General features: G+C 35.3%; 1 protein-coding gene across 1 annotated transcript in view; it reads right to left on the reverse strand.

Moving 5' to 3' along the window:
* LOC122211995 overlaps nt 1-18,058 on the reverse strand; it is a 500,798-nt gene that overhangs the window by 332,152 nt on the left and 150,588 nt on the right. The gene's annotated exons all lie outside the window — the stretch shown is intronic.

An 18,058-nucleotide genomic window follows, 5' to 3' on the forward strand; every position in this document is an offset into this window, starting at 1 on the left:
AATTAAAATTTAAAAACAATTTTAAAAAAATTAAAAAAAGAATATCTTTGACTTCCAGTTTTTGGTCCACCATATAATAAGCTTGTAAGTTGCCACTGCATCTTAACAATAAGTAAAAAGGCTGAACAAACCAGAAAATCAATAAATCTTCTTGGATCCAAAAGAGAAGTGAGGTTACAGGACAAACCACTGACCTCAAAACTGCAGAGATTGATGGGTGAATACAGAGAATCATGATTAACCTGAGCAGAAACTCAGGAGTTTAAACCTCCAAAGAAACAGGTGCTCAGAAAGAAAACCTGAAGTGTAGTTGACAACTGCTGGAGGTTCAGTGTGCACAACTCTTGACAGTTAAAAACCCCAAGGAGATGCATTCATAGGAGGCCTCACATATTTCTGAGTTTTACCTCCATGAGCTTGACTTCGTTTTCACAGTGAGCAGCAGACAAAATCCTTCTCATGCTTCCAGCAAGGGGCAGGGAAAAGGAACCATTTTGGAAAATGCCGGAGGGCTCTATTCTACCTAACAAGGTCTGCCCTCAGGAGAAGTTATTTAACCAGAGCCTAACCTGTTGAGGTTTTATCAGAGCCTAACTCAGTGGGAAGAGAAATATTAAAAAACAAAACAAACAAGAAAAAACCCCAGCCATTTTTAGTCTTCCACATGGAGGAAGGGAAATACTCAACCATCCCCCTTTAACCTTCCCTGTGAGAAAAGAGAAGTATCCAACTCCCAACACATTCTAATCTTCTTGTCTCAGTATAAGGCAGCAGGAGGGAGGCAGAGTGAGAAATACATTCGGGGTTTACAGCCTAGAGAAACTAAGATTCGCTAAAAGGCTGAGACCTAATCATAGGACTTAGAACTCTCCCCCAACTGCACATTACTAACAGCCCATTTGTGGTACTCTCTTTTACCTAGCACATCATGTCACTTCTATCAAGAAAAAAAATTTTTTTGAAAAAATTAAGCCAAGCATCAAAACCAGACTTCTATATGGCAGGAATGTTGAAATTATCAGACCAGGATTTAAAACACTATGATTTATATGCTAAGGGCTCCAACAGATAAAAACAGCATACAAGGACATACAGGCAATGGAAGCAGAGAGACAGGCATTCTCAGAAAGAACCAAAAAGAGATGCTATATATAAAAAACACAAGAGAAATGAAGAACACCCTTGATAAGCTTATTAGCAGACTGGATATGCTGAAGAAAGACATGCCGTGCTTGAGGATATCTCAATACAAACCTCCAAAACCAAAATGCAAACAGAAACAAAACAAAACAAAAAACACACAGAAAAAACCAGGACAGAATGTCCAAGAACTTGGGATAACTAAAATAGGTGTAATATATGTGCAATGGAAATACTAGAAAAGAAGAAACAGAAACGAACAGAAGAAATATTTGGAACAATAGGGACTGTTAATTTTCCCAAATTAATGTCAGACACCAAACCACAGATCTAGAAGCTCAGAGAACACCAAGAACAATAAATGATAGAAAAACTACACCTATGTGGATCATTTTCAAATGACAGAAAATTAAAATCCTTAAAGCAGAGGGAAAGAACACTTAGACTATAATAGAAAAGAATTATATCTGACTTCTCAGGAACTATGTAAGCAAGAAGAGAATGAAATAAAATATTTAAACTGTTGACAGAAAAAATAAATACCAACCTAGAATTCTGTGCCCTGCGAAATTATCCTTCGAAAGTGAGAAAAATATTTTCTCAAAAAAAATTGAGAGAATTTGTTGTTGACAGGCCTGCCTTGCAAGAAATGCTAAAAGAAGTCCTTTAGAGAAGAAAAGTGATAAAAGTCAGAAACTCAGATCTACAAAGAAAGTAACAGAATCAGAGAAGAAATAAGTGATAAAATAAAAATATGTTACAAAAGCTTTTTTATTCTTGGGCTCCTGGGTGGCTCAGTTGGTTAAGCGTACAACTTCAGCTCAGGTCATGATCTCACGGTTTGTGAGTTCAAGCCCCATGTGGTGCTACTAGCTCAGATCCTGGAACCTGCTTCAGATTCTGTGTCTCCCTCTCTCTCTACCCCTCCCCCAACCTGTGCTCTCTTTCTCTCTCAAAAATAAACATTGATTAAAAAATTTTTAAAAAGCTTTTTCATTCTTAACTGATATAACAGATACATTTGTTCAAAATATTAATAGCCACAATGTTTTTGATTATTGTGCTTTATGGTTATTTAATATACATGTTTAATATTAATATATTCAAATATTGGTAAATTTAACATATACAATGAGAGCTATGTATGCTTATGTATAAGTGACATGAATGACAGCAAAAACAAAAGAAATAGGAAGGAAGAAATCAAGATTATTTTGTTACTATAAGGTACTCACACTGTGAAATGACAGAGTGTTATATGAAAACAGACTTGAATTAGTTGTAAATGTATATTTCAAACTCTAGGGCAACCATTAAAAAAAGTAACCAAAAAAAGAACTAATATGCTAAGAAAGTTAGAAAATTATTTAAAATGCTCAATTAAACAACAAAGTTCAGAAAAAAAGTGGAAGACACAAATAGGAACAAAGAACAAGAGCAACAAATAGAAACATTAAAAATTATGACAAATATTAATATAATTATATCAATAGTCACTTTGAATGTCAATGGTCTAGATGCGTCAATTAAAAGACAGAAATCATCAGAGATAAGGCTCAATTACATATTACCTACAAGAAATCCACTTTAAATACAAAGACATATAGTTAAAAGTAAATGGATGGAAAATGTATATGCCATGCTAACACTAATCAAAAGAAAGCAGAAGTAGCTACATTTAATTTCACACAGAGCAGATTTCAAAGCAAGGAAAGTTATCAGGGATAAAGAGGGGGCATTACATAGTGATCAAGGGGTCAATTCACCCAGAAGACATAACAATGCTTAGCATGTATGGACCTAAGAATAGAGTGTCAAAATATACGAGACAAAAACTGATAGAACTGCCAGGAGAAAATAGATGAATCCATTATTATAGTTGGATATTTCAACACCCCTCTATCAGAAGTGGACAGACCCAGCAGGCAGAAAATCAGTAAGGACATAGTTGAACTCAATAGCACCATTAATCAACTGAATATAATGGATATCTATAGACTATTTCATCTCAAAACAGCAGAATACACATTATTCTTAAGCTCATATGGAACATTCACCAAGATAGAGCCCATTCTAGGCCATAAAACACATTTTACCAATTTAAAAGAACAGAAATCATACAATGTCTGCTCTTAGGCTACAGTGGAATTAAACTAGAAATCAGTAACAGAAAGATGGCTGGAAAATTCCAAAATACCTGGAGATTAAAGAACACATTTCTAAATAACACATAGGTCAAAGAAGAAATCTTAAGAACAATTTTAAAATATTTTGAAGTAAATTAAAATAAAAACACAGCTTATCCAAACTGTGGAATGCAACAAAAGCAGTGTTTAGAGGGAAATTATAGCAATGAATGCATACATTAGAAAAGACAAAAGATCTAAAATTAATCATCTAAATGTCCATCCAAGGAAACTAGGAAAATAGTGAAATAAATCCAAAGTCAGCAGAAGAAAAAAATAATAAATATCAGAGTAGAAAAAAAAATCAGAGCAGAAACCAATGGAATTGAAAATAGAAATCAATATGGGGAAAAACAGAAATCAATATGGGGAAATCAATATGGGGAAAAAACTGAAACTAAAGCTTGTTCTTTAAAAAAATAAAATAAAATCAGTAAGCCTCTAGCCAGGTTAACTAAGAGAAAAAGAGAGAGGACACAAATCACTAATAACAGAAACAAAAGAAGGGTCATCACTACAGACACCATGGACACTAAAAGGATAATAAAGAAATACTATGAATAACTCTATGCCCACAAATTTGATAACCTAGATGAAATGGATCAATTCCTTAAAAAGCACATCCTGCCAAAATTCACACAAGAAGAAATAGGCTACCTGAATAGGCCTATAGCTATTAAAGATATTGAATCAATAATTAATAACTTTGTAAAATAGAAAGCACAGGCCCAGGTTGGTTCACTGGTAAATTCCACCAAACATTTAAGGGAAAAAAATTATTCCAATTCTCTATAATCTCCTTCAGAAGGCAGAAGCAGAGAAAATACTTCCTAACTCATTTTATGAGGACAGACAGCATCACCCTATGACTAAAAGCAGACAAACAAATTACAAGAAAACTTCAAAATTGTATGAAAACATTCCATAAACCTAGATACAAAAACTCTCAACAAAATGTTGACAAATTGAATCCAACAATGTAAAAAAGTAATTATATACTACAAGCAGGTGTGATTTGTCTCAGGTATGTAAAGCTGGTTCAACATGTGAAAAACAATTAATACAATCTACCATTTCAAAAGGCCAGAGAAGAAGAAAAATCACAAGATCATCTCAATATGTGCAGAAAAATTACTTGACAAAATCCTACATCCATTGATTTTTTTTAAAATCTTAGTAAACAAATAATAGAAACCTTCTTAACTTGATACCGAATATCTATATAAAATCTACACAGAACATTATACCTAAGCATTAGAAACTCTAAGCTTTCCCACTAAGTTCAGCAACAAGGCAAAGATGTCTCTGCTCACTATTGCTTTTCAATATCATACTGGGATCCATAGCAAAGGCAGCAAAATTAAAAAAAGAAAAAAAGATATACAGACCAGGGAGGAAGCAATAAAACTGTCTTTGCAGGTGATATGACAATCTAGGTTGAATATCCAAAAAGATCGATAAAACATTCCTCAAACGTTGTATACAAAATTAATACACAAAGGTTATTTGCTTTCCTATATATCAACAATGAACAAGTGGAATTCGAAATTTAAAACCCAATACTATCTACACTTGCACTCCTAAAAATGAAATACTTAGGTATAAATCTAACAAAATATACACAAGATCGGTATGAGAAAAACTATAAAACTCTATGAAAGAAATCAAAGACAAACTAATAGAGATAAATGTTCATGGGTAGTAATATCTCAATAATGTCAAAATGTCAGTTCTTCCCAATTTTATCCACAGATTCAATGTAATCCAAATCAAAATCCCAGCAAGTTGTTTTCTGAATGTTGACAAATTCATTCTAAAGTTTACATGGAGAGGCAAAAGACCCCAAATAGCCAACACAATATTGAACAACAACAAAAAAAAAGGCCAAGGACTGACAGCATTCCATTTCAAAATTTACTAAAAAGCTAAAGTAATCCAAACATGTTGGTTAAAGAACAGACAAGTAGAAAGAATAGAGAACCCAGAAATAGACCTATATAAATATAGTCAAACTAACTTTGACAAAGCAATATAATGGAGAAAATATGGTGTTTTCAGTAAATGGAGTTGGAGTGACCAGACATTCACATATGAAAAACTTGAGTCTAGATTTTTAAAAATGTAGAATACCCATCCAATGGAATATCATTCAGCCAAAAAAAATGAAGTTCTGATACATGCTGTAAGATGGATGAGCCGTGAACTCAGTCAGACATAAAAGGACAAATACTGCATGATTTCATTTACATGAAATATGTAGAACAGACAAATTCATACAGACCAAAGTAGATTAGAGGCTACCACAGGCTGGGAGGAGGGGGAAAGGAAGGGTGCTTGCTTAATGAATGCAGAGTTTCTGTTTGAGGTGATAAAAAGGGCTTAGAAATACATAGTTAATATGGTTATACAACACTGCAAATGTAATTGATGCCACTGAATTGTATACTTAAAAATTATTAAAATGTATTATGCTAAGCAAAATAAGTCAATCAGAGAAAGACAAAAACCATATGACTTCACTCACATGTGGAATTTAAGAAACAAAGCAGATCAACACATGGGAAATGTGGGGGAAGAGAAGAGAGGTAAACAAACCACAAGAGACTTGTAATGACAGAAAACAAACTGAGGGTTGATAGAGGGGGATTGGTGGGAGATAGGCTAGATGGATGATGGGTATTAAGGACGGTACTTGTGACGAGCACTGGGTGTTGTATGTAACAAATCACTGAATTCTACTCCTAACACCAATATTGCACTATATGTTAACTAAAATTTAAATAAAGAAAATTATTAAAATGGAAAACTTTGTTATATATGTTTCACTACAATAAAAAAGAATTAAAGTAAATCCCCAAAAGGATAAACCTAAAGAAAACTACACCAAGGCATGTCATAGTCAAATTCTGAAAACTAAAGACTAAGAAATAATCTTAAGAGCAGCCAGAGAATAATACCTCATCTACAGACAGAAAAAACATTTGAACGACAGCATATATCTCTTCAAAAGTGATGGAGGTGAAAGGAAGTAGCACAATAGTTTTCAAGTGCTGAAAGAACAGAACTGTCAATACAGAATCCTATATCCAGTGAAAATATCTTTTAGGAGTAAACAGAAAATCATGACATTTCAGATGAAGAAAAACTAACGATCTGGCACCAGTATATCCATCCTAAAAACAGCAGCTAAAGAAGTTTTCTAAACACAAAAGAACTGATAAGAAAGGAAGAAAGGGAGAAAGAAAGAAAGAGAGAGAGAGGGGTAGGGAGGTAAGCAAAATACAGTATCACATCGATTATCTATTTTTTTATTGAAGTATACATAGTGGACACACAATGTTACATTAGTTTCTGGTGTACAACATAGTGACTTGACAACTCTATACATTATGCTATGTTTACCATAAGTGTAACTATCACACCATCCATGGATCCCTGGCATAAACTCCATTTTATTAATGTTTAATATTTTAATATTAAACCATCTTATGTATCCCTGGAATAAACTCCATCTGGTCATAGAATATAATTCTTTTTATATATTGCTAAACTATATTTGCCAATATTTTATTAAACATATTCTCATGAAGGATATTTGTCTGAAGTTTTATTTTTTGTACTTTGTTTAATTTTGGTATCAAGGAAATACAAGCTTTAAAAAATGAATTGGGAAGTATTTCCTCTTTTTCTATTTTCTGGTAGAACTTGTTGAAAATTGTTTCATTCCTGATACTGGTAATTTATGACTTCTCTATTTTTTGTCAATATTGTGAGAAGTGTTACAATTTTAATGATCTTTTTAACCAGATTTTTGTTTCTTCTATTTCCTCTATTGTTTTTATTTTCCATTTCATTGATTTCTGCTCTTATTTTTATGATTTCCTTCCTTTTGCTTGCTTTGGGTTTATCTGCTCTTCTTTTTCTAGATTCTTGAGCAGAGTTTTGATGGCTGATTTGAGACTCTTCCTCTTTTCTAATGTATACATTCAGTGCTATAAATTTCCTTCTCAGCAATGCTTTAGCTATGTCCTTCCATATTTGACTACTTATTCAAAGTAGTTCAAGAAGTTCTAGCCAATGCAATAAAGAAAATAAAGTTAATTATAAACTTATTGGAAGGAAAAAATAGAACTGTCTCTAATTTTTAGGTGATGTGACTGTCTCCATATGAATTTCTTTTTCATATGAAAATACTCCATATTAAATACTTTTTGAATATTTTAACTCAAAAAATGTTTTAATTCATGTAATAAGTGAGCTCACCAAGGTTGGAAAATACAAATAAACATACAAAAGCAATTGTATTTATATATCCCAGCAATAAACATGGAGACACCAAAATTAAAAACACAATACCATTTATAATAACTCAAAAAAACTAACAAAATATATGTACAGAGTTTATATGCTAAAAACTGTAAAATTCTAATGAAATAAATCAAACAAGATCTAATTAACAGAGAGACATACCATGTTCACAGATTGGAAGAGTCAACATAGTATAGATTCCAATTTTTCCCAAAGGGATATGTAAGTTCAATGCATTTTCTACCATTTTTTTTAAATCTGTGGATATAGAGATTATTGTAAAATTTATATGGAAAAGTGAAGGAACTAAAACAGCTAAAAACAATTGTGAATAGTAAGACTATTCTACTTGATTCTATGACTTCGTATAAAACCCCAGTAGTCAATACTGTGTGGTATTGGTGGAGAAATCAGCAGATGGATCACTGGAACAGAAAAGAAGACCCAGGTATAGACCACATAAATATGCCCAACTTATTTCTGATAAAGGTACAAGAGTAATTCAATGAAGGAAAGAGTTTTTTCAACAAATGATACTAGATCAAATTAAATCAGAATTCAACAACGACAACAACAACAAAACCCACCTTGACCTGGGTCTTACCCCTTCCACAAAAGTGAATTCAAAATATATCATAGACCTAAATGTAAAATATAAAACTATAATGTTTTAGAAAACAATATCAGAACATCTTTGGAATCTAGGGCTAGTCAAAGAGTTCTTAGACTTGATACCAAAACATGATGCATATAAGGAAAAACTGATAAACTGGACTTCATCAAAATTTTAAAAATGATGCTCTGCAAAAGATCTTGCTAACAGGCTAAAAACACAAGCTACAGGCTGGGAAAAAAATACGTACAAACCACATATGTAATGAAGAACAAGTATCTAGAATATACAAGTAGCTTCTCAACAGTCAAAATAAATAATAAAAATAAAAACAAACAAAAAAGAGAAGGCAATTAGATAATAAGCAGAAGAAGACATAAAGGAACGTTTCATTAAAGTGGAAATAGAGATGGCAGATAAGCATGTAAAAATATGTTCAACATAATTAGTCATTAAAGAAATGCATATTAAAATCACAATAAGATCATTACACATCTATCAGAATGACTACAGTCAAAAATAGTGACACCAAAGGCTGGGAGGATGTGGAAAAACGGGATCACTCATGAATTGGTGATGGGAACATAAAATGGTACACCCAGCTCTGGAAAATAGTTTGGCACTTCCTGAAACAACTAAACATGCAACTATCATAGAAGCCAGAAAATGCACTCCTGGGCATTTGTCCCAGAGAAATAAAAACTTACATTCATACAAGAACCTACAGAAATGTTTATAACAGCCTTATTTTGATATTCCAAACTAAAAACAACCCGCATGTGTCCTTCAATGGATGAATGGTTACACACACTGTGGTGGTACCTCCATAACATGGAATGCTAGTCAACAATTAAAAAAAAAAAAAAAAAAAAAAAACTACTGATACATACATCAACCTGGACACATCTTCAGAGTATTATGCTAAGGGAAAAAGCCAATCCTGAAAAGATGAATACCACATTATTTTTTTTCTATAACAATTTATGAAATGACAAAGTTATAAAAATGGAGAACAGATTAGTGATTGTCAGAAGCTAAAGAAGGGTTAGGGGAAGGAGGTAAGTGAGATCCACGAGGTGATGGAAATGTTCTGTATCTTGACTAAATCACTGTCAATATCCTGACTGTGATACTGTACCATACTTTTGGAAGATGTTACCATTGAGGAAAACTGGGTAAAGAAAGGTAATATAAATCTTTGTGTACTACTTCGTACAAATAATGTGAATATACACTTATTTCAAAATAAAAAAGTTAATTTTTTTAAAGCATATTGACAGCATGAGCTTGAGACCTGAATTTTTTAACTTTCATCCATTAGGCATGTCACTTCACCTCCCTAAGCTTCAGTTTTCTTACCTGTGGAGTAGAATGGCAAAGGCCTGCTCAAAGTTCACTTGATGTTGATGTATAAATATAGAAAGCAAAAGGAGGATGAAGGAAGTGTGCACAGAGTGATAATATTACCAGCCTTGCCTACTTTATGGGGCTGTTTTGAAAATGGTATTACAGACAATATCCTGAAGTGAACTGAAAACCACAAAGTACTATGCTAAAATTAGTCATTATTGCATTCTTTCTAGGGGGGCAGGGGAGGGGATCTGGATACATTCTGAAGGTTAAAATAATAATTGGGTTAAATTGCCTTGGATTATCATGTAGAAAGAGTAACACTTGATATGGCTTTATTGCCTCTTTTCTCTACCCTTCTGCCTCCTGAGGCTGGACAGAGACTCTTACAGCCCAAGGCTGTAAGCTCTGGGAGTCTCCCACATCCACACAGGAGCAGGGAGGACAGGTACTGTAAGTAACAATAAGCAGACTCCCAAAAGCTAACCATAGGTGTTGGTACCCATTCTCAAGACACAATGCACTTCATCCTCTTCCAGAAAAAAAAAAAAGAGAATAATATTTTATAGATTGGAGGTGGGAGAGAAGTGGGAATAACAGAGTAAGAACTAGGGACCTTAAGTCATCCAATGACCACTGGCAACCCATAAGATGAGCCCTAGAACACTCAAGAAAGCATTCTCTTCAAGGTCACTCACAAAGCCAGGGAGACAGATAAATAAAGGGAGCAAGTAAAGGCAAAGGTAACTGAGCACAGCAGTCTGGAGAATGAGAGGCTTTTTCTGACACCCGGCATGTGGGAAAAAGATAGTCCAACATCAACAGATAAGAAATTAATTTGCCACCCATCATAAAAACACAGCAGCAGCCGCTTAGAAGTACATTTATAACCCCTTAATTTCAGAGAGGTATGTAGCAGAAGACAGAAGGTCCACTCTGTCAAAAAAAAAAAGGAAAATGGAGGGGTTGGTTTCATTTCTAATAGGGCACCTGAAGTAAAAGAAGAAAGAGAAAAGAGGCCTTAGGACACTTATGAGACAGAAATAATGGAAAGGCCCCTGACCTTCTTTGAAGATGTGAGGTCTTCCTAAGCCTAGGACCCTCATACTTCCAGACAGCCAAGGACAGGGCTTCAGGCAAAAAGAAAAGAACTGGGGCAAACTGGTAGATAATTGTGTACAAGACAAATCCTTCGCCTCCATTGGTTGTGAACACTACTATTCAAATAATATCCACAGTTCCTCACTCGCTGACATTTATTAGAACTTTTAGAATTTTATAGAAGTACCCTACAAAAAGAAAACACAATGCCTCTCTAAACAAAAATTAGGATTTGTCAGCAAAGGGCATCGTTTAGTAAATGGCCCATTCCTGGACCTAACAGAGTATTCCTAACAATGTAACTCACAGAGAACAAAAAAAACCATTTACTTCCAGATGGAAGATTCTTCTTTCTCCATCCGCTGCCCCATGCTCTGCAGCTTTGGTCTGATGTAATTAGCATATAACACTGCATAAATCTAAGGTATACAACGGTGATAATTAAGTGTACATGTATAATGTTAAATGATTACCACAATACGGTTACTTAACAACTCCATCATGTCACATAATTACCCTGGGTGTGGTAAGAGGATTTCAGAACTACTCTCTTAGAAACTCTCAAGCATATAGTATTGTTAACTACTGTCACCATGCTACACATTAGATCCCCCAAACTTATTCATCTTGTAACAGGAAGTTGGCACCCTTTGACCTACAGCTCCCCACTTTGCAGTCCCTGGAAACCACCATTCTATGCTCTGTTTATGTGAGTTTGACTTTTATAGGTGGAAGATTCTTCTTAAGTTCCATTGCTAAATCATACATTGCTAAATCATACATTGCTAAACAATTAACTGTATCTAAATGCAACAAGTTTATAATTAAGAAAAAAAACAAAGAGCCCTGTGTATAGTGTATAGATAATGATTAACTTACAAATTTCAATCTATTAAAGATAACTTAGAGATCACACAGATGTATGCACACAGAATATTTGAAAATGGGATTTTCTCCTTGGTTCCAAATCTATTCATTCAATAAATTTACATGAACTACTGAGGGGTCAAGATGGAGGAACAGCATGGAAGGCTTTTTTTAATTTTGCATCCCTGAAATACAGCCAGATCAACACTAAACCACCCTGTACACCTAGAAAACTGATTTGAGGGTTAACACAACAATCGGCACAACCTGAATCACAGAACTCAGAAGGTATGCAGCGCAGAGAGGTCAAATGGGGGAGAGAGAAGCCACAAAGGACAGGGAACTGCTTCTGCTTGCAGAGAGAAGACAGAGATGGGGGGTGGGGGAGGGAGGCGGTGGGATGGGATATGGAAAATCACCTACCCCTCTGCCCGAAAGCAGCTGTAGAGAAAAGAAAGAGTACATGAAGGACTGAACAAAACAAGGGAGAAAGGAGAAAGAGGATTTAAATTCCAGTGAGACTCTATTAACAGGGGGAGTGCAGACTATGAAACTCCATAGGTCAATACCTGGCAGTGCTCTAGTGGGAAGGGAAAATCCCCAGGAGCAGACAGCGAAATCCAAGGTGTCCTTGGGCCACATGGGAGAGGCAATTCCCCTGCTGGGAGGACATTTGATAGAGGCTATGCAGCCACCCCACAGGCAAAGGTCCCAGAAGACCCTGGAGAATAACCACATTCACTGGTGCTGGGACAAGAACAAGCCTAGAGCCAGATAGGTGTTGTGATTTACCATAATCCCAGAAACAATGCTGCTAAACGATCATGTGAAACTTTTCTGGGGCGGGATGGGACCTAGCCACAGTCTCTACGCATCAGAAGCAGCATGGTCTCATGAACATTCCTGGGGGCAAGGGGACACGCGGCCATTGCTCAGTGAGACCCTCCCCCAGGGTGTCTGAACGGGTCAAAGCCACAGTCCCTCAGAAATAATGGGTTGGGAAACACAGCCACATCTGAAGTAAAACTCAGGAGGGAGGTGCCGCCTGACAACCTGATGGCTTGGTCACAGACAGTGTAAAAGCGGGGAGTGGACTCAAGCCGGAGACAAAGGAGGGGTGCGTGATTGCTGGTCAGGGAGAAGAGAGTTCTGATACCAGAGACCGGGTGCCATTTTCACCCTTCATGCATGCACATAAAAACCTACATGTGCCACAACAATCCACCCCAGTAAACTAAGCAGCAGCATCTAGTAGACAATGGTTTAGCCATTACACTAAGCCCTGCCCAACTGGGCCAACCACGTTCTTCAGAAACACCACAAGTCTCTCCACCTGCTTAGTTTATGGACTATAAAGTGCTTCATAGCTTGACTTCTAGGAGAAACTGATGTAATTTCAATGGTATTTCAGTATGTTCGCTGGTTCATCTATTTTTTTCTTTTTCTTTTCTCATTCTTGAATTCAGAAAGAGAAAAAAATTATTTTTATTTCCCATTTTTATTAAAAAATTTTTAATTTTTTACTGTATTTCTTACTTTTTTGCAAATTTCCCACACTCTATTTTACTTCCATTTCATTTTATTTCATTGTATTAATTTTTTCAAATTTTCAAACATTTTCCTTTTTTCTTTCTTCTTTTTCTTTTCTTATCTTTCCCTGTTTTTCTCTAATCTATCAAGCTCCTTTCAATAGCCAGACCAAAACACACCTAAGATCTAGCATCATTTATTTGATTTTTTTATGTGTTGTTTTAAATTTTTTAATTTTATTTTTTTACCTTATCGATTCCTTTTCTTCCTTCAAAATGACAAACCAAAAAATTTACCCAAAAAGGAAGAACAGGAAGAAATGACAACCAGAGACTTCATCAACACAGACACAATCAAGATGACTGAAACAGAATTTAGAATCACGATAATAATATTAGGCTGGGTTGAAAGCAGATTAGAATCCCTTTCTGCAGACATAAAAGCTAGGAAGGATGAAATAAAAAATGCTAAAACTGAGCTGCAATCTCAAATGGATGCCACAGTGACAAGGATGGATGAAGCAGAGCAGTGTATCAGTGTTGTAGAGGACAAACTTATGGAGAAAAATGAAGCAGAAAAAAAAAAGGGAGACTAAGGCAAAAGAGCATAACTTAAGAATGAGGGAAATCAGTGACTCATTAAGATGGAATAACATCAGAATCATAAGGATCCCAGAAGAGGAAGAAAGAGAAAAAGGGGTAGAAGGGTTATATGAGCAAATCATAGTGGAAAACTTTCCTAACTTGGGAAAGACACAGTCATCAAAATCTAGGAAGCGCAGAGGACTCCTATTAGATTGAGCAAAAACCGACCATCAATAAGGCATATCACAGTCAAATTCACAAAATACTCAGGCAAGGAAAGAATCATGAAAGCAGCAAGGTAAAAAAGTCCTTAACCTACCAGGGAAGATAGATCAGGTTTGCAACAGACCTATCCACAGAAACTTGGCAGGCCAGAAAGGAGTGGCAGGATGTATTCAATGTGCCGAATCAGAAAAATATGCAGCCAAGAATTCTTTATCCAGCAAGGCTGTCATTAAAAATAGAAGGAGAGATAATAATTTTCCCAAACAAAAATTAAAGGAGTTAGTGACCACTAAACCAGCCCTGCAAGAAATTTTAAGGGGGACTTTCTGAGAGGAGAAAAGACAAAAAAAAAAAAAAAAAAAAAAAAAAAAAAAGCACCAAAGACTAGAAAGGACCAGAGGCCACCACCAGAAACTCCAACTCTACAAGCAACATAGTGGCAATAAATTTGTATCTTTCAATACTCACTCTAAATGTCAATGGACTCAATGCTCCAATCAAAAGACACAGGGTAACAGAATGGATAAGAAAACAAGATCCATCAATATGCTGTTTATAAGAGACCCATTTTAGACCTAAAGACACCTTCAGATTGAAAGTAAGGGGATGAAGAACCATCTATCATGCTAATGGTCACCAAAAGAAAGCTGGAGTAGCCATACTTATATCAGACAATATAGACTTTAAAGACTAACAAGAGATGAAGAAAGGCGTCATATCATAATTAAAGGGTCTACCCACCAAGACCTAACAACTGTAAACATTTATGCTCCAAATGTGGAAAACCAAAATATATAAATCAATTAATCACAAAGACAAAGAAACTCATTGATAGTAACACCACAGTAGTAGGGACTTCAACACCCCACTTACAGCAATGGACATTTCATCTGAACAGAAAATTAACAAGGAAACAATGACTTTGAATGACATAGTAGACCGGATGGACTTAACAGATATATTCAGAACATTTCATCCTAAAGCAGCAGAATACACATTCTTCTCCAGTGCACATGGAACATTATCCAGAATAGATCACATACTGGGACACAAATCAGCCCTCACAAGTACAAAAAGACCAAGTTCCTTACTGTGCATATTTTCAGGCCACAATGCTAGGAAACTCAAAATCAACCACGAGAAAAAAAGTGGAAAGATAACAAATACTTGGAGACTAAAGACCATCCTACTAAAGAATGAATGGCTGACCAAGAAAAAGAGGAAACTAAAAGTACATAGAAGCCAATGAAAATGGTAACACCACAGCCCAAAACCTCTGGGACACAGCAAAGGTGGTCATAAGAGAAAGGATATAGCAATCCAGGCCTTCCTAAAGAAGGAAGAAAGGTCTTAGATACACAACATAACATTATACCTTAAAGAGCTGGATAAAGAAGAGCAAATACAACCCAAAACCAGCAGAAGACAGGAAATAAACATTAGAGCAGAAATCAATGCTATCAAAACCAAAAAAAACAGAACAGATCAATGAAATCAGAAGCTGGTTCTTTGAAAGAATTAACAAAAGTGATAAACCACTAGCCAGTTTGATCAAAAGGAAAAAGGACCCAAAGAAATAAAATTAAGAATGAAAGAGGAGAGATCACAACCAAAACAGCAGAAATACAAACAATAATAAGATAATATTATGAGCAATTATATGCCAATAAAATGGGCAATCTGGAAGAAATGGACAAATTCCTAGAAACATATACACTACCAAAACTGAAACAGGAAGAAATAGAAAATTTGAACAGACCCATAACCAGTAAAGAAATTGAATCAGTAATCAGAAATTTCCTAAAAAATAAGAGTCCAGGGCCAGATGGCTTTCCAGGGGAATTCTACCAAACATTTAAAGAAGAGTTAATACCTATTCTCTTGAAGCTGTTCCAAAAAAATAGAAATGGAAGGAAAAATTGCAAACTCTTTCTATGAAGCCAGCATTACCTTGATTCCAAAACCAGACAGAGACCCCACTAAAAACGAGAACCACAGACCAATTTCCCTGATGAACATGGATGCAAAAATCCTTAACAAGATATTAGTCAACCAGATCCAACAATACATTAAAAAAATTATTCACCACAACCAAGCGGGATTTATACCTGGGATGCAGGGCTGGTTCAATATCCACAAAACAATTAAAGTGATTCATCACATCAATAAAAGAAAGAACAAGAACCACATGATCCTCTCAATAGATGCAGGAAAGCATTTGACAAAATACAGCATCCTTTCTTGATAAAAACCCTCAAGAAAGTAGAGATAGAAGGACATACCTCGAGATCATTAAAGCCATATACGAAAGACCCAATGCTAAGAGCTTTCCCCTTAAGGTCAGGAACAAGACAGGGGATGTCCACTCTCACCACTGTTATTCAACACAGTATTGGAAGTCTTAGCCTCAGCAATCAGACAACACAAAGAAATAAAAGGCATCCAAATTGGCCAAGAGGAGATCAAACTTTCACTTTTCGCAGATGACATGATCCTCTATATGGAAAACCCAAAAGATTCTGCCAAGGAACTGCCAGAACTGATCCATAAATTCAGCAAAGTCACAGGATATAAAATCAACCCACAGAAATCAGTTGCATTCCTATACACCAACAATGAAGCAACAGAAAGAGAAATCAAGGAATCGATCCCATTTACAGTTGCACAAAAAAACTACAAAATACCTAGGAATAAATCTAACCAAAGAGGTGAAAAATCTACACACTGAAAACTATAGAAAGCTTATGAAAGAAATTGAATAAGACACAAAAAAATGGAAAAATATTCCATGCTCCTGGATAGGAAGAGCACATATTGTTAAAATATCAATATTACCCAAAGCAATCTACATATTTAATACAATACCTATCAAATAACACCAGCATTCTTCACAGACCTAGAACAAACAATCCTAAAATTTGTATGGAACCAGAAAAGACCCCGAATAGCCAAAGCAATCTTGAAAAAGAAAACCAAAGCAGGAGGTATCACAATCCACAATATATAGTTGTACATATATACAACTATATACTGTATATAGTTGTACAAAATATACAACTATACATTGTATATAGTTGTACAATATATACAACTATATATTGTATATAGTTGTACAATATACACAACTATATATTGTATATAGTTCAATATACAAACTATATTGAATATAGTTTGTATTCAAGCTATATACAAAGCTGTAATCATCAAGACAGTATGGTACTGACACAAAAACAGACACTTAGATCAATGAAACAGAATAGAGAACCCAGAAATGGACCCACAAACATATGACCAACTAATCTTTGACAAAGCAGGAAAGAACATTCAATGGAATAAAGACAGTCTCTTCAACAAATGGTGCTGTGAAAACTGGACAGTGACATGTAGAAAAATGAACCTGGATCACTTTCTTGTACCATACACAAAAAGAAACTCAAAGTAGATGAAAGACCTAAATGTAAGACAGGAAGCCATCAGAATCCTCAAGGAGAAAGCAGGCAAAAACCTCTTTGACCCTAGCCACAGCAACTTCTTACTGAACACATCTCTGGAGGCAAGGGAAACCAAAGCAAAAATGAACTATTGGGACCTCATCAAAGTAAAAAACTTCTGCACAGTGAAGGAAACAATCAGCAAAACTAAGAGGCAACCAATGGAATGGGAGAAGATAGCTGTAAATGACCTATCAGATAAAGGGTTAGTATCCAAAATCTATAAAGAACTTATCAAACTCAAACCCAAAAGACAAATAATCCAGCGAAGAAACAGGCAAAACACATGAATAGACACTTCTTCAAAGAAGACATCTTAGATGACCATTGACACATGAAAAAATGCTCAACATCACTCATCATCAGGGAAATAGAAATGAAAACCATGATGAGCTACCAGCTCACACCTGTCAGAATGGCTAACATTAACAACTCAGGCAATAACAGATGTTGGCGAGGATGCAGAGAAAGATGATCTCTTTAGCACTGCTGGTGGGAATGCAAACTGGTGCAGCCACTCTGGAAAACAATGTGAAGGTTTCTCAAAAATTAAGAATACAACTACCCTACGACCCAGCAATTTCACTACTAGGTATTTTTCCAAGGGATACAGGTATGCTGTTTCGAAGGGGCATATGAACCCCAATGTTTATAGCAACACTA

The sequence above is a fragment of the Panthera leo genome, chromosome F3 (genome assembly GCF_018350215.1).
Source record: "Panthera leo isolate Ple1 chromosome F3, P.leo_Ple1_pat1.1, whole genome shotgun sequence".
NCBI classification, from domain to species: Eukaryota; Metazoa; Chordata; class Mammalia; order Carnivora; family Felidae; genus Panthera; species Panthera leo.